The sequence below is a fragment of the Sinohyriopsis cumingii genome, chromosome 2, assembly GCF_028554795.1.
Source record: "Sinohyriopsis cumingii isolate HCF-2022 chromosome 2, ASM2855479v2, whole genome shotgun sequence".
NCBI classification, from domain to species: Eukaryota; Metazoa; Mollusca; class Bivalvia; order Unionida; family Unionidae; genus Sinohyriopsis; species Sinohyriopsis cumingii.
In genome coordinates, this window is record NC_142962.1 from 99046409 (window position 1) to 99065143 (window position 18735).

The 18735-nt window shown below is 42.0% G+C and overlaps 1 protein-coding gene across 1 annotated transcript in view; it reads right to left on the reverse strand.

The window, feature by feature from the left end:
- The window catches only part of LOC149805456 (uncharacterized), a 36940-nt gene extending 19223 nt beyond the window's left edge, over positions 1–17717 (reverse strand). The window contains exon 1 of the mRNA XM_089936254.1: positions 17430–17717. The gene's annotated coding sequence lies outside the window, so the exon portion shown is untranslated. The remainder of the gene's footprint in view (positions 1–17429) is intronic.
- Between the last annotated feature and the right edge of the window lie 1018 nt (positions 17718–18735).

The following is an 18735-nucleotide window of genomic DNA, read 5'->3' on the forward strand; positions in this document are numbered from 1 at the left end:
GGCGATCCATCAAGGACTGCAATTCGTGTTGTAACTGGGACATCTCGCTCAAATTGGGATTGGGAGGTAAATGCGGGGTGCGTTGTTCTTGCCACCGATGGTATTCCATCCATCGTTTGTAAGGCACTAAAGCTAGTTTTCGTCCTTCCATGGGGTTGTCAGGGGTCGATTCTGAGATCTTGGGACTTTCGAAGGCCTTTTTATCTTGCTCCCATCAGTCCTCCCAACATGGTTCCCAAGACTCCTTTCAGTATGGGGCCTAACAAGAGAGGCAAAATGCCTCCACGTTGAACCAACATCTTCTTTTTTTGACGAATGGGAATTTTCTTTTGAACCATTTGGCGAAGAACGTGACGATGTTTGCCTAAGCATTGTTTCTGGTGTTTGGACAAAGGGATCGTGCCTTTCAAAACGTTCAAACAACATTCGCACACGGTATCGATGACCTCTTTGGAGGCCGTTTGAATCAGTTTTTTTCGTAGGGGTGGAGAAGCTTTGGACAGGACAGATAACAGGTCCCCATGTTTGGCTAAACGTGGTGGCAGTCCTTTCCTTTTCTTTCCTTGGGGTTTTCTGGAGGGTGACATCTTTGAGTCTTTAGGAGCACCAAAAGAACACTGATACCCTACTTGGTCACAGGCCTTTTTTATACTGGAACGCGTCGCCACTGATTGTCTTTACGGCGTATTAGTTTGAGGACAGGCATGACACGTCGTGCAGGGGTACGTAACGGACTAAATCGAGTCAGTTCTTGCTTGGACAAATCCAGTAAACTTTGTAACATGCCCGATCTTTCATGGACTTTGATTTTGGGAGAAGGTAATTTGTGAGCAGCAGCCACTGCCGCTAAATGGGGAAGTTCTTTTGGGGGTCATCAACGGAGATGTTCTTGGTGTGATCAACGTCTCCAAGTACTCTTCAGTTCTGGGTGTCATCAACGGAGAAGTGGATGAACGTGAGGATGCCGGAGACGCAGTCACTGCCGTGGCAGGTCGTGGTTTGCGAGTGTAAGGTTGCGTCCTGGCCGATGTGCCTCTCTTGCGACTAGTTTTCTTCTGTGGACTTTTCTTTTTCTGGGGACTTTTTCTCTGTTTCTTTTTCTGGGGGCTTCTTTTCTTTTTCCGGGGTGGTGTCTGGTAAGAGGAGGGTCCTGCCACTGGAGAAGTTATTCTTGTTGGGGACCTGGTCTTTTTCTTTTTCTTCTTGGGGCTTCGTTGGACTTTTGTCTTGGGGATAACTTTGGGGGCATTAGGATCCCATCTTAAGAGTGAGCGAATGATGACCCCTCCTAGAGTACCGCTCCCTCCAGGTTTCAAAATGATTTGTTTTTTGGTTTGAGTGTCAATGCGGGGATCGGCCAGTTGGACCAAAGCGACTTTGTTTCGATCGAAAAAGCGTTGGGTTTGATGAGGAATCTGAATGATTCCTTGGAGTAATTGACGTGCCGTCACCGTGAACCATCGTAAGACTTCTTTGAGACTAGCTTCTAAGACACGGGCTCGATTTTGTGGATCTTTTTCTCGACTGATGCCACACAAGGCACGAATCAATTTGACGGGAAGATGCGACTGAAGGGACGTCATGTTCACACTGTGTGAGACAGACGAAAAAGGGTCTGAGGTTTTTATAGATTTTTTGATGGGGAGTGAAATGAAGTCGAGGACGGAGACGTGTACAGGACAGGCCCTCCGTCTTGGCACCAGTGGTGAAACAAGTGGGTACGAAATCGCAAATCCTCGGGGGTCGTAGGTTTCAAATCGACGAGTAAATAGGCGTGTGGCGTTTGAGTGGCATCGTCGTACGCCTGAGTCAGCCAAGGCGTTCCTAACTGTTTGGCTAAGACTTGCACTTGCGATTTATCTCGAGGGCTTTTAAACAAGACCACGTAATGCGCATTGAGACTGATGGTGCGATGGGCTTTACTTTGTTGAAACAAATTTTGGGTGATGTAAACGACACTGGCATTACGGTGATGCCCTTTGCGCGTGAACCACAATTTAATTTCTTCTTCGTCTTCTCCTAACATGTCGTCGAAAATGACCAAATGGGTTTGACGGGAGTCAGAGACGATGCCGTCGTCTTCTTCAGGAATGCCTTCCACAAACACGATGGAATCGCCTTGACTTTCTCGCAAGAGGCTGTACGCCGATTGCCACTCTTTGTAACACCACACGATCCGTTGAGGGGGTCGATCGATCAAATGATGTTTATGTTCGATCAAACGTTTGACGAATTCGGTTTTGCCTGAACCGCTAGGTCCAGCAATGAGCATGTTAAAGGGATGGCGAAGATACAAAGCCTCCCAACTGGCACGATCTAAGTGTTCGTCGATGACTTTGACAGTAGAGGAAGAGGGAGCAGAGACAGCAGAGGTAGCCATGGTGTGAGAAATGTCACTTGTGACACGAAAAACAAACAAGACAAGAGTTTATATACTTTTTCAGAACACGTTTATTGAATGTTTCAAATATGAACACGAAAGACAAAAATACATAAAAGCCAAAGGCTTAAGTACAAGAATAAAAGGCACATGATAACGATGAACGTGGAATAAACACAAGTGTCTGTACAACAACCACATGTTTTGGGTAATGTTCTAACCAGTTCAACAGGGGGTAAAGTCACACAAGTGTCCTCCCGAAAAGGTCTTTCAGGTCTGTCCACGACAGTCCTGTCTTGGGTGACGGGTTCTTCTGGCACCGTCACTAACACGGGTTGAAAAGTAACTTTTTTCCTTGAACAACTCTCGTGCATACTGGGCCACTTCTTGGGTCCAAGCCTCAAAATCCCATTCTTTCCAGGCACGGACATCTGTCCAATGGGGATGTAAGTCACAAGCTACACACACATCGTCATACACGTCTTGGGTGGCTAAAAGTTGACGAATCTTTTTTTCCTGTTGAGGTCGAGAAGTATCCAGATGAAAACGCAAGGCTTTGAGCAAAAGGAGTTTTTCGTGACCATTTAAGGCCATGGAGGTGGTAAGTACTGATCGTAAAGAGTCCACAAAGAATCGGCTGGTAAACGAAATCCCAGAAAACAAGTCACTAAGACACACACCACTTGTCGTCCCAAATTGAATGGATAAAGTTCTTGTAATAATCGATGGTAATGATCCACGGTTCGAATATGGTCATTGAGTTCCTTCCACGGAATCTGTTGGATGACATACGACATAAGCCGTGGCATAGCTGCCTGTTTTTATAGTCTCTTTGTTTCGAAAAGAATACACGTACTTTCTAGCCAGTGATGTTCGTTTTCCAGTGGGTAATGTAAATCTTGCATACTGTAACCGAAACTTCAGAGTTCGATTAGAAGTTTCCTCTTCCGCTAAGTAGATTCCACGTAAAATATGTTGGTAATCCTTTACCTCGTCTTCCTCAATGGGTTGCTCTAGGTGAATCTCGAAGTAACCAAAATGATCAACACGTGAATCATCGGGGGCCTGGAAGTATTGAACAAGGTCTGACCACTGAAACAATTTCTGACGAATCAGTTCTCTTATACCCTTCAGGTACCAGTGGTTAAAGATCTGGTGACGTAACGGATGCAATTGTTCTTTACGTTTCACTTGTATTTTGACCAGCTCTCGGTAAATGCGTTCTCTCAACTCCACAGGCAAAGCACGAATGTTCTCTTGTAAAGTATCCATGAATAGGTCATACTAAATCCTCTTTGGTCTGACACAAGAAATGTACTCTTTGCACAAACATGGTTTCACTTCAGTGTCGAATTTAAATCGTTGAGTCACTAATCTACACATTACAATTCGTTCAGAAGTTTCCTCTTTCACTAAGTTGACATTGTGTTCAAGATGTTGGTAATTCGTTAACTCTTCCTCTGGAATTCGATGCAGTACGTTTACAATGATGTAACTACAATCGTCCATACCAAACCAATCCTTTTTAAAACTAGAGGATCGTTGATCAATGTCTGTCCGATGGAACACTTTCAATTGAATCAATCCTTGTATAGCCTTCAGGTACCAGTGGTTCAAACACCGGTGACGTAACGGATGCAATTGTTCTTTACGTTTCACTTGTATTTTGACCAGCTCTCGGTAAATGCGTTCTCTCAACTCCACAGGCAAAGCACGAATGTTCTCTTGTAAAGTATCCATGAACAGATTATTATGGTAAGAAGTTACTTCAATGTCTCGGTCCCACTAAGGGTAAGTAATGACAATTCGGTGACCATCGAGCATGTTCTACGTAGGCCGAATCTTGCGGTTCCCAGTGGTGAAGTGACACACCGCAACTGAAGCACTTGACTTTATCTCCTTCGCCCAAGTAGAAAAATCCGGCTCTGGCTAATTCTTCAGGGGTCGGTCCTCCCAGATACTTTGGCCATTTTCCTTTGAACGATTGAAGACGATTTTCAAAGTCGCAGTATTCCGACAAACGCACAGGGAACGAATATTCGTCTTTCACAGGTTCGTTTCGATGAGGGTTGGGTGACAGGAACAGGAGTTTGCTCAGGGCTGGATGACATCCGTAGGGAGGTAAACGTGAAGGTCGACATTCCCCTTTAAACCCGGTAAAATGTCTAAGAGGACGAGCGGCATCGCTTTCACATCCCTCAGGTTTGACACGCACAGCATCACTTTCCATGACAGGGGCAGTGAGAACAAAGTTCCCATGATGCTTTACGGCATCGCTCAGGTCACAACGTACAGCATCGGTCCCATCGCAAGGCTCACAATCGCACTCGTCTGCAAACTCCGTTACGCAATTACAATGGTAACCACATGGACAATCGCAGTTTCCTTCCGGACATTTTCCGTCGCAATGCCTGGGTCTTATCCATCCAATATTAGTCACACTAGAGGAAGATACAACTTTTTTACAATCCCCAAACTGAAACGATGTCTTTTTCAAAGTATTCATCTTGTTCGCTCGGTCTTGGTAGTCCCAATGAACTATCGATCTTGCCTAGGGTTCCTTTTTATATACAGACCAATACCAACGTGACCGTACGGTAAGGTGAAATGATTGGGAAGTCGCACTCGCTTCTGGTACACGATTTGATAGACTTTTTCCAAGGGTCGACTGACGATGTGGTGAGTGGGTAAACGTACAATCTTGTTCGGTTGATAGGTGGTCACTTTAAAGTTTCCATCCTCTCCCGATTGCAAGGCTTCTTTCAATACCCCAAAGTTGACCACTCGACTGGTACGATAATTCAGAGTCAGTCCTTTCACTTTGCACGTCGTGTGCACTTCTCCTTGTTTGTCCCGGTATTCGTAGCCGTAATTTTTGGGACCGCCACTGACGAAACTTAGAATCTTGTCGTCGGGATGCTCGTCTGTCCAGGCTCCTAAACGGTCTCCTTCGATGTTAGGGTGATGTTGAATCGGGTGATGGATGTAAATGCAACTGTCCGTGTCAAAGTACAGGACGCATTCTTCTAACAGTTCTAAAGCTTCGTACAATTTTAAGCGAGCATGGGCTGTCACGTAAGCCGCAATGATGACATTTCCAAAAGGGTCGTCTTGTACAAAGTCCAGATCTTCTTCGTAATTGACCAAGATCAAATTCTCTCGAACGACGTCCACGTGTTTCATGTATTTGGTTTTGTCGTGAATCATCTGGAAGTAGCGGGAAGGTTCTGTCAAATATTCCGTCTTGGGTAAACACGGTCGTTGTGCCATTTTACCCCACAAGCAATTTAACATCACTTTGGCAAACGATCGCCTGCCTTCGTTTTTCTCGATGTGGTCTAAAGTGATGCCTTCTTGTTCGTAGTATTTCTCTTTGAATTGTATTTGGTCTTCGGGAGTGTGACACCAGGAAGGATAGCCGCTGGCTTCTTGCTTCAGTTTCAAAAAGGCATCCACGTAGTCTGTGAAAATGCCTTTCTGCGTGGGGTCACCCTTGCGGTATTGTTGTGTCTTGGGAAAGTGGCAAATTTCGTACACTTCTAACAGTTGGTATCCCATGTCCAGAGCTTTGAACAATTCCACGCTGACCCAGGTTCCCGTCAAGGCACGTTCTTCCCGGCTGTGATGGCAAGGTTGGTCTTGGTTGCACGTTTCGGCACAAGTACGGCACAATGGAAACATCAGTTTGCCTTGACAATGGTGAGGTAAGACGGGATGGTATAGGTTCGTGGGAGGCAAAACTTTGCACTTGATCAAGCTTTCGTATTGTCGAATGTTGACCAGGTCGATGTGTTCCGTCAGCAATTGCGGGTGCCCTACAGGAAAGCGACAATATTTGCACACGTAGGGATACAGCGAACACACGTCCAAGTATTTGATTTCTTCTCCTTTCTCTTCGTCGGCTTGGTACAGCAAACAGGTGGCATTGGTCCTTCCTCCGTACAAACTATCCCTCGGGTTCAGCGGGTCCATGAACTGGTAACTTTCCACGAGGCGTTTAAACTCGGGATCGGTTTTCATACGGTGATCGTACTCGTGTTCCCACATTTCCACCACTTGGTATCCTTCCTGTTCTAACTTTAGGCGCCGCTGACAAGTGTCCTGGTACAAGTCTTCCATGGTTCGTTGCAAAAACTGATTTTTAGTGCCACGGTCAGGGTAACAGACGGGACATCCGTGAAATAAGCAGCCGTTAAACTCGTACACGATCTTGGGGTTTTCTAAGTCCCAACCATCGACCGAATACGTTCCGATGGTCTTTTCACCCCCTCCGTTGCGGGCATGCTGAATCCACTTGTCTTCCTTGTCGCACAAGTAATGTAACCAACGTAGGGCTTTGACCGAGTATTGACGTTTGACATAGTGGGTCGTTTGAGGACTGATGACAGCCACGGTCTTTTCAGGCATGAATCGTTGTCGATACACTAAGGAACACGCTTTGGCAATGGTGCAAGCTTCTTTCAAAGGATCGACCCCTCCGTGTTCCATGAACAGTTCTCGAAATTTTCCACAGCAACGTCGTAAAATGTCCACGTCGGAACGACAATACTTTAGCATTTCTTCCTGAAAGTCGAAAGGGTCCGAGGCGTGAGCCTGGTACCAAGCGTAGAAATCTTCTCGTTGTTCGGTACGCATGCTGTCGGGGTCGTAATAGTGAGCCTCAGGCAAATGGGGTAAAACGGCGTGTTGATTGGCTTCCGTATTGAAAAAGTGTGGAAAGTACCCTTTAGCCATTTCTGTCATTCCAAACGTTTTAGGCATTCGACTCAAAGGCATGGCCAAATAGCTCATCGAATCTTTAAACTGTACTTGTCCCACTTGCATGAAAATGATTTTGGCCCCGTTCAAAGTCACTTTAGGACGCTCGGTGCCTTGTTCCGTATAGTATCTGAGAAGAAACTGTCCATCGTATCCGGAGAAATTGTGAGCCATCACCGTGGCATGGCGATGACAATCTCCGTAACGTTCGATGTCCTCTTGGCTCCACGTCTTGTCGATGGGGTCTAAAACCCATTGGGCAAAATCGGCTAACGTGTTTGGTCCCCGAAAGATTTTTTCACGCCCTCCGGGAATCTTGCTGCAGTGAGGGCAATGACTGAAGATAGGTTCTTGAATGCACTTCTCGCACGCTCGATGAGCCACGCAGAAATTAGGGATGTGAATGCCAGTCTCTTGCATGCATTCGAAATCGAAAAAGATGAAATTGCCTTTCTTCTTGTGACCGTCCTCTTTCTCTGGTGGGGGATGGTATTTTTGCACGTAGCATTCGTGTTCCAAGTCCACGATGTGGTGACAAATGTGACATTTTTTCTTTCCTCGACATACGTGTGCCTTGGCATTGTTGGTACGTATGCCTTGTCCACACGCGGGGCACAATCTCAGCAGTTGACATGCGCATTTCTTCTGTGAACCTTGCGTCTTCAAATGTTGTTGGTAACAGGTAGGGCTGACAAACGTGCGCAGACAAGTGGAACAAGGCACTGGTTCTTCGCTCAGACAGGGTGGAGAGGCCAAACATCCTGAGCATTTCCATCCACAATGTTTGTGCTGCTCTCGATTATTATAACCATAGTCACATTTCTCACAATAATAAACATATCCCAGGAATCCAGTGATACTGGTAATGGTATCGAAATGGTCATCGTGATGATAAACGTGAATGTATTTTCCGTCCTTAAAATCTTGCCCCCGAAACAACAGAGACCCGCGCACTTCTTGAGGGTGCACTTTCAAAGTGTATCGTGGAGCTAGGGCATCTTGCAATTTTTGCATCTCAGGAATGCCACAGGGTGTGTCTTTGGACATGCCAGCTTGTCGTAACAGGAGTTCTGCTTCACTTCGTTGTTTGGCTCGGTCCGATTGTCGAATGTTCTCCCAGTCTCTTTTCCATTCTGCCGTGTCGTTCTTGTTGACATAGGTTCGTCCCACCACGATGGCACGGGCTAAACACATCTGGTCATGAGGATTGTGAATTTGGACAAGGCTACGCTTAATGCTGCGAAGGTCGTTCACCAATAACATCTTTTTGCGTCCGGTCCCTTGAGGAGGAGAGACGTGGGTCATGTCCAATGTGGCTTTTCCATCGGTGATGTCAAACTGGTCATTAGATTGTTGCACGTGTTGAATCTTGTCCATGACTTTGGAAGCGGTCAATTCTGCAGGGGTGCTAAACTCGATCCAAACAGGGGATTTCAAACCGTCGTGTTGTATGGAAAGTCTCAAGCGATCGTCTTCTTTGGGTTGACATTGTCGCTTGAGTGCAGTGAGCAGAGAATCCCACACTCCGGTGATGAACCCTTCTGCTTTCTCTAACGGTACTTCGGACTTGAAATCTTTAAACTTCACCGTGTATTTGTAAGCCGTGGTTCTAAATTTTCTAGAGGAACGCTTTTCCGTCTCTCGAATGGAATAGTATTTTTCAGGGTTGACTAAGGGTGGTGAACTTGGTTTAGAGGGTTCGGATTCTGGTTCACTCATGTCCTCTTCAAAATCACTGGCATGAATCTGTGCCAAGATTTCAGCCCTGGTTCGAGGCGATAGATCACGTTTCTGCCTCTTACTTTCTTCTTCTTTCTTCTCGAACGAATGGGATCGTTTCATCTTGAAAGCAAAAAGTCAAATGACTCAAGTTCAAACACCATGAGCTACTTTATAGTCATAGCAGACCAGCGTATATAAAAGGGTGTGTGTCTTATCCTTTCACTATTCATTTCACTCTCAAGCCGAGCACAACGATGGAAGAGACTAACCAAATCGAACGTTTCGTCAGAGCTTTGCGAGGGGTCATTAGAAAATTCTCTTCAGACCAGCCTACGGACTACTCTCCTTCCTTTCGAGATAAAAGTCAAGATACTTGCTATATCTGTCAGAAGAAAGGGCATTGGTCTTCAGAGTGTCCAGACCGTCAAAAAAGAACAAAAACAGGGACTAAAAAAGACAAAAGTCAAGATACCTGTTATTATTGTAAAGAAAAAGGACATTGGTCTCCAGATTGCCCAAAAAAGAAACAAGAGGAGTCAGAAGAAAAGAGGGATTCTTCAGAAGAAGAGAGGGGTTCTTCAGAGGAAGAGAGGGATTCTTCAGAGGAAGAAAGCAGACAGGTGAAGAAAAATAAACAGGAGAAGAAAAGAAGAAGGGAAGAAAGTGAGGAGGAAGAAGAGGAAAAGAGTGTGACAGTGAAGAAATTCAAAAAACAGAGAGACTAAACAAGGAGACAGAAGAAGTCAATGAACTTTTAATTAAAGTGTTGTGTTGAGAATTGTGAATTGGATTGTAACAATGGATAAAAGAATAAATGAATGATATAAGGTAAGTGTCTTTGAGTTTTGATTTTAAAATAAGAAGCTACACTCACGCACTCATACACAGACACGTACTATAAGGGTAAAATGGGTGGGTTTTTTTTGAGTTATTGGCAAATTGAAATTGTATTTCTTTTCGAGAAATGTGGGTGGCCCTGAAAAGGGCCTTTTTTTATATATGGTGTAGGGGTGAGTTTAAGCAATCAACTTTAACTGCCTTATGCCTTTGCCACGGCCAAGGCCTACTTCTGGACTGCGTAATGTTGATGATGATGATAATGATTGGGTTGAAATCACTAAGGGTGGTACGGTAGGCTTAGTCACAGGGTTGACGTGTTTAGCTCGGGAAGGTCGTATTCTCTTCGGTCGTGATAAAGAAGTCTGATACATTTGTTTCAGACTTCTTAACTCCGCTAAAATGTCCAACAGTACCGTGACCGTTTGATTTTCACCCTCTTGTTTCTTTGCTGCTACTTCTTCTTGCTGTTGCTGCTGTTGTTTTTTTCTTACCTCTTCTTCTTGTTGCTGTTGCTGTAGGAGAAAAGCCTGTTCCGCTTCCTTTTGTCGTTGTATAAATTTCTCCAATTCTTCTTTCTGTCTCTGTCTAAAATTTTCCACTTGCGGTAATGAAGAAGGTAACGAAGGTTCCGGAACAAATTCTTGCGAGGAGAGAAAATCCACAAAATCCCAATTCACCTCTTCTGAAAGTAAGTCCGGGTTCCCTTGGGCGGTCTCCCCTGTTGGTGCACCCCATTGGATCGTTTTCTGAGTTTCCGTCATGTTGAATCACTGTCGCATAGATTGACTGCACACAAGCGCTAGCGAATCTATATAGACTACGTGACGTCACAGACTGCTCTCTTCAGATTGGATGCGGGCTGACTGAATTCTGTAACGCGTGTTCGGATTGGTGAATGAACTCAATCCGTTTCAATCCTTTCTGTCCCTATAAATAAGCGCAGTTCACTGCATTGATTCACCTATTGTCGGAGCCTCAACATGTGGACAGACGTTGAATCTTCAACCCTTGTGTCAACAATGATGTTCAGGACGGACATGCTCATGTATGTCCGATCCAAGTGGACCGTTGTCCACAGGACCAGCAGCAGCCTGTGGATAAGAAGAGTCTATATAGAGAGACAAGGTTGCCTCAAGAGAACTCTGATGTATGGCCCTGCTGTAAGACGAAGTTTGAGGACAAGAAGATGTCGCAAATGCCCTTTATGTTAAGGGCATATTAACATAAACCAAAGGCCCTTTTCAGGGCCAGCCATATATCTCGAAAAGAGATAGCCTTACCATTGCCTACCCCTTTTTTTATTTAGTTTTTTTTTTAAAAAAAATAGAGACCCTCCCTGTTTCAATTTTACATAGACCCGATACAGACCCAGGGGTTTTTTGTCCATGTTAAATTTACATAGACCCTATACAGACCCAGGGTGATTAATGTTAAATTTACATAGACCCTATACAGACCCAGGTTAAGTCTGTAATGCTAATTCCCATAGACCCTATATCGACCCACGATTTTTCTCCATGTTAAATTTACATAGACCCTATATCGACCCAGGGGTGTTTTTAATGCTAATTCCCATAGACCCTATAGTGCCCCACTTCACTACTCATGTGCATCACATCTTTGAAAAACAAAATAACGAAACTTTGTCCATGTACATGAAGTAAACTATCTTTTTCAAAATGCAAATTAATTGGTTTTGTTTGTTACTTTAGTCTAAATTGCAAAGTCCATTTTAAAAGGGAAATAAGTGTACTCAAATACACACTTAAATTCAGAAAGATATGATCTTTACTTTACCTCTTTTGAATGCAGAAATAAATGCATATCGCGCTGTTTGCCTCGTTTGTCTGTAACGGCATATCAACATATGAAAGGTTATATCGTGCAAAGGCAGTTGGAATAAATGACTTTGCACAAGGACATTCCACGACTGACCCTGCAGGGTTAGGCATGCTAACCACTGACTCACCCAACCGCAGCCCTGGATATCACGAATTATGAAATAAGATAAAGAATTCAAATTAGACAAACTATTGTTCCACATGTAGACATAAAAAGATACTTTTAGCAAATGTAAGTGTATCAATTCAGGAAACTAAAATAGCAATTTACTAGAAGCTTAAAATCTTGGTAACTTTTGCGAGGGAAACCTTTACTTTGCTCGTAGCTCAAGTGGGGTTGGAAAGGATACAATATCATATCATTGTGGAACTGGAAATATGTGCTTGCCACTGCCAGACGTCACGATCGTGTCCAGCTTAGCTGTTGTTGTGACCCCCATATATACACCGTTCTTTTGACAACCAGGTGAGAATATTAGCGCGTGTAAGATACGTCATCAAAAATGGACGCTGACACGGATAAAGTCAGCCATATTGGCTGAATTCAAGGTAAATAGTTTGGAATTTCTCTCCTATAATAAATCAGTATTAAAATCTAAATAGCACACACTCCTCGAAGTAGTTGTGTTGAACACTTGAGTTTCTAATATTTTGCTGAAGTGCATCCGAATTCTCCAGTCTTAGAGAATTTGAGAGCACTTTTGCGGGAATTAAAAACTTGAGCTTTTCCACAGCTATTACACATTATGCACATTAGATTGTTTTAAAATAATTTGTTACAGATAAGAAATTGTTAAATTTTTACCGCACGCCAATATGACGGACGTTTCTCCAAGTTAGTGTCCATCATTGTACCTCCCGATATTGATTAATCATGCAGTTTAAAATTTCACAGGAAAGGCAAGGCATATTAAAGACTGAAGCAAGTTATTGATTTTTGAGAGGCCAAAAGCTGTTATTTTAATATCTTTTTAGATAGAGCTATTATGTTAACCGATCATTGTACCTCCTGATATTGATTATGCGACGCAAACATTTCGCATTGTCAGGCTTATCGATTATGCGAAGCAAACATTTCGCATTGTCAGGCAAGCTCCAGCTGATTTAACTTTGATACTGACTATGCGACGCAAACATTTCGCATTGTCAGGCTAGCTCCAGCTGATTTAACTTTGATACTGACTATGCGACGCAAACATTTCGCATTGTCAGGCTAGCTCCAGCTGATTTAACTTTGATTATGCGACGCAAACATTTCGCATTGTCAGGCTAGCTCCAGCTGATTTAACTTTGATTTTATACGACTACGATTGTACTGGCTTAACAAGATTAACCGTTTGCAGAATCGTTTGCGAATAAACTAGAACTCCAGGCACCACCTTTGTGTTAAACATCTTCCCTCGTATTCCGACAATTTATGGGGGGAGGGGGTTATTGAAATAAATCTGATTTACCAGATGAAGTTTTACATCTGATGGCCAGGAAGTAAGTAGACTCGTTTATTGTCTAATTTTTACCTGGTTTATGCCATATTCAGGTATAAATTAATCAGACAGCATTGAACTAGTCAAATCACCACCTGTTTTCACAGAAGTTCAAAAGAAAGCTGCTACATTCAGCCCAAAACATTTCTATCGGAAGAGATATTCTTCCCCGTGCCATAGACTCTACTAGCAGCGACCTGAAAACCCAAATGTAACTTCATTTTCTCAAGACTCGCCAACATTCTCCGTCTAACTCAGACCCTGAAGTCTCCGCCTTCACACTTTAACTCAGGTCTTTAAGTCTCTGCCTTGCCACTTTTACTCAGACCCTGAAGTCTCCGCCTTCCCACTTTTACTCAGGCCTTGAGGTCTCTGCCTTCCCACTTACACTCAGGCCTTGAAGTCTCTGCTTTCCCACTTATACTCAGGCCTTGAAGTCTCTGCCTTCCCAATTTTACTCAGACCCTGAAGTCTCCGCCTTCCCACTTTAACTCCGTCCTTGAAGTCTCTGCCTTCCCACTTTTACTCAGGATTTGAAGTCTCTACCTTCCTGCTTCAGATATACCCGATATATTACACCAAAACGTGGCCTAAGTTAATCTGAGTTACGGAAACTAACTATGCAGTTTAAAATTGCACAGGAAAGGCAAGGCATATTAAAAACTGAAGCAAGTTATTGATTTTTGAGAGGCTAAAGGCTGTTATTTTAATATCTTTTTAGACAGAGCTATTATGTCAACCGATCCCACCCATTTATTACACGCTTTTGGAACCACGGTGGGTCAGTAGTTAGTTTGTCGAACTCGCCACAAAAAGAATGCGGATTCGATTTCGGCCCAGACAAAACTGGATCGGCAGCCGAAGTGCTTCTCTGCACAAGGCACTTTACTCCAATTGACTCAACACGATATAACCTTTAATGTGTTGATTGGACGTCAAATACAAATCAATAAATCATTATACTTTTGACTGCAGAAAATGCATTATTTATTGCACACGCTTCTGCATAACGCGTACTAAAATGTGAACTAAACTCAGATCCGCTACAGAACCAGCCGATTCGAATCTATTTAATTTTTTAATTTTGTTATTTCATATGAACAGATCGCCAAAGACCATGGTCTACGCTGTTCCCATATTAGTGTGTGGTGAACACAGATACATACAGTAAGAGTTATTATTCCAATTTCTCGCCCAATTAGTTTTGATTAACGAACACACTTTGTGTCGGTCATTTTAAGATGAAATTAATTTATCATCACGAAACAGGCATCTTTATCGCATTCCGAATTATACTAAAGCTACTGTGCCATGAAATTAATTAATGACCTTGAAATACAAGCCCTTATTGAAATTTAATACATTTTCCGTTCTTGTACTATGGTTGACTCTGAGAATATACTTTCAACCCAGTTAGCATGTTAATAAGTTTTTCCAAACCTGGCATATCATAAAAGTTGTGGGCCGTTATGGATAGAAAGGTGGAAGGTGGCGGATTGCTGTGCGTGCTACATTAACTGCAACAAAATTACAATATGCTTTTTTATGTAAACAGTTATAAAATATGCACACTCCGTGTTGTGTGTGTGTGTGATTTGGATTTTTAAGGTAGTTTTAACAACTTTTCAGTCATATAGCTACAATGTCTGCAGTGTGACAGTTTATAGTGATGTCTAGCACTGGGACATCATGCCGTAGGCATGTAGCATGATGTCCCACCCAGTCACATTATCCTGACACCAGAACGATCAGTTCTAACACTAACCTCTTAATGCTGAGCGCCAAGCGAGGCAGCTGTTAGTACCATTTTTCTAAGTCTTTGGTATGACTCGACCGGGGATCGAACCCACGACCTGCCGCATCCGAGGCGGACGCTCTAACTAATAGGCCACCGGAGCGGTCACTCCGTGTTGTATCTACAGCCACGATTAGAGTATAAAAACGTTAATATGTGAAATGTGTTCGCCCTTAACCCAGTGGTCTGAAAGTTATGCCTCTTAAACCCAAAATTGTAAGATCAAAACTACACGTTGGCGACACGTATTCACCTCTTACCCCTAATGGAGAAATGGAGTTACAAGAATTGTAAGAAGAGTGTTGATTTCCATTGATCCGCGAAGCCGTAGAGGAAAATAAAATGTTGACAAAAGTCAATCTAATACAAAAATACCACGTATAACAACTGGTCAGTTTTGACAGCTATTACAGGATGTGCTATTTCCTATTCGTCACACTCATACTATTTTATGATTATCGTACTCATGCTTTGTTTGGTCAAGTTGAAAATAGGTAAGTTCTGCCGGTGAAATATCCTTAAAAGAATGACAATAAGGTATTTTTGTAAAGAATTCAAACTTATTCCACAGATTCCATGATTTATAGACAGAATAACTTGCTTTTCTTGTTTGAAATGTGACAGACAGTAGAAAACACCGAGGTTTCCACCACAACGAGAAAGGAGACATACAAAAGATATAGGTTTCTACCACATCGAGAAAGGAGACATACAAAAGATATAGGTTTTTACCACAACGAGAAAGGAGACATACAAAAGATATAGGTTTTTACCACAACGAGAAAGGAGACATACAAAAGATATAGGTTTTTACCACATCGAGAAAGGAGACATACAAAAGATATAGGTTTTTACCACAACGAGAAAGGAGACATACAAAAGATATAGGTTTTTACCATAACGAGAAAGGAGACATACAAAAGATATAGGTTTTTACCACAACGAGAAAGGAGACATACAAAAGATATAGGTTTTCACCACAACGAGAAAGGAGACATACAAAAGATATAGGTTTTCACCACAACGAGAAAGGAGACATACAAAAGATATAGGTTTTTACCATAACGAGAAAGGAGACATACAAAAGATATAGGTTTTTACCACAACGAGAAAGGAGACATACAAAAGATATAGGTTTTCACCACAACGAGAAAGGAGACATACAAAAGATATAGGTTTTTACCACATCGAGAAAGGAGACATACAAAAGATATAGGTTTTCACCACAACGAGAAAGGAGACATACAAAAGATATAGGTTTTCACCACAACGAGAAAGGAGACATACAAAAGATATAGGATTTCACCACAACGAGAAAGGAGACATACAAAAGATATAGGTTTTCACCACAACGAGAAAGGAGACATACAAAAGATATAGGTTTTTACCACAACGAGAAAGGAGACATACAAAAGATATAGGTTTTTACCACAACGAGAAAGGAGACATACAAAAGATATAGGTTTTTACCACATCGAGAAAGGAGACATACAAAAGATATAGGTTTTTACCACAACGAGAAAGGAGACATACAAAAGATACAGGTTTTTACCACATCGAGAAAGGAGACATCGACAACAACTGATGCTGGTAGTTTATTTGTTGGAAACGCTTCTTCGCTGAAGGACCGCTTCGGTCTTTTATATAAGGTCATTTTTAATTAATTTACAAAACATAGTTATAATGTTTGGCACCGTTCTGGAGGCCTAATTGGTTAGAGCGTCCGCCTCGGATGCGGGAGGTCGCTGGTTCGAACTCCGGCCGAGTCATACCAAAGACTTATAAATTTGGAACTAGAAGCTGCTTCTCTTGGAGCTCAGAATTAAGAGGTTGGTGTTATGACTGTTCGTCCTGGTGTCAGGATAATGTGACTGGGTGGGGAATGATGCCACGTGTCTGCGGAATCATGACACAGTGCCAGACATCATTATAAGCTGCCACATTGCAGACATGGTAGCCATATTACTAAAATTGTTTACGCTACGTTAAAAATCTAATTCACTCACACACACACACACACACACACGTCGCTGAGTTTTATTGTAAAACATCTTGTGTACTTTTTCCTTTTAGATAGGTAGGTGTTTAAAGCTGAGGTGGACACTAAAAAACATTTATTTTGTATCTTTTTTCTTATAATAAAACTCAGACTCGGTACGTAATGAATGCAGTCCACTACTAATAGTGGTCAAAGGTTTTTATATTATTCTCCATTCCCTTGTTTATTATATTTTATGTAAAAGTACTCAATTTCTTATCTCTGTTCTTATATATATATATATATATATATATATATATATATATATATATATATATATATATATATATATATATATATATATATATATATATATATATATATGTGTGTGTGTGTGTGTGTGTGTGTGTGTGTGTGTGTGTGTGTTATTTTGGTTGGTAAACGACATAAAAAGGACCCTAGTTTTTCTTCTCTGTTTGACTTAAAAAATAACGACAAGTGAGTGCTATGATTTTGCGTGATTCTCTGTGTGTGTGTGTGTGTGTGTGTGTGTGTGTGTTTGTGTGTGTGTGTGTGTGTGTGTGTGTGTGAGAGAGAGAGAGAGAGAGAGAGAGAGAGAGAGATATTATACCATTATAAAGTAAAGAATCTTCTGTTTAAGTCCTCATAATCCACGGATTTAACCAAACCGATAATTCGCATTCACTAGGAACTGGTCTTCTGGGTTAATATTATTATTTAATCCCAAGCCTCGTAAGCAAGTAATGTCCATGTATCTTTGAATAACATCCAAATATTTGAAAACTATCCGTTTGTCCATGCTGGTCACCGGTCTCATCTAATTAACATCTCCCGAATCGTTTTGCTTCCCAGAAACCACACAGAGTTACCCAAGTTAAATTATGCTGTAGAAAACCTGATTTCCTAAACAGCTCCTTTCTCAATCAGCCGTTGATTTTTGTGCACTGTTGGCAATTTTGTGATATAAATATTTCAAGTAATTTTTTTTTTATAACGTTAAATTGTAACCATGAGAGTCGAATTGAAAGTACGCGCACTATTACGGGTATTTAGACGTATATTCTCTGAGCAAATACCTGATACGCCGTTTTGTAAGTCTTTTCTCTGGAATAGAGTAAATCAGTAATGATAGCTGGTACAAAAGCTCAGTGAAGATTTATAGTACGGATTGTACCAATACCCAATCGCGTGTGTAAACTTTCCAAATTGTTTGCTAGCCTATGATAATGTAATGATAGGTTAGAGTCACTGTGCGAAATACGACTAGGTAAATAATAAAATCAGGTAGAGTAGAGAAAAACATTAGATTTATATCCAAAAGTCATTGTAAATCGCTGACCGCCTATTTTTAATTTTAAAGCATAACATATAATAGCCAGTTGATTTTGTATGTAGTGGGAAACAATTGCCTATTGATCTCGTACGTAGTGAGAAATAGACATTACCACGTACCATTTACTTATTACTGTGAGCAATAAACATTTCCACATATCAATTACTTATTATAATACTTATCTGAAAGGAATTTTTGCATCTATTGAGATAGAATAGCTATATATAAAAAATACTCCCAAAGGGCGAGGTAATTAATTATTTTACTTGACAATGGTGTCGTACTTGAAGTAAAAGTATTAATTTGTACGGTTAAATACATGCGGATGATCTAAGCAGATATGTAAAAATGAACTGCTTTTTTAACTCACTGTGCGCTAGTAAGGACCAAAATGTTTGAGATCAATGTTCTCAATCAAACTCATCTACCCCACTAGATACATACTTACATTTTATTACTAGAACAAATGCAATGGATCGATCTCGCAAATCCCCATGCGTTCTGCTGCATACTCTAAACACCTCCACGAACCCCCCAGCCTAATCCCAACCCCTTACCCGCCGCACCCATCCTCGGCGCCAGA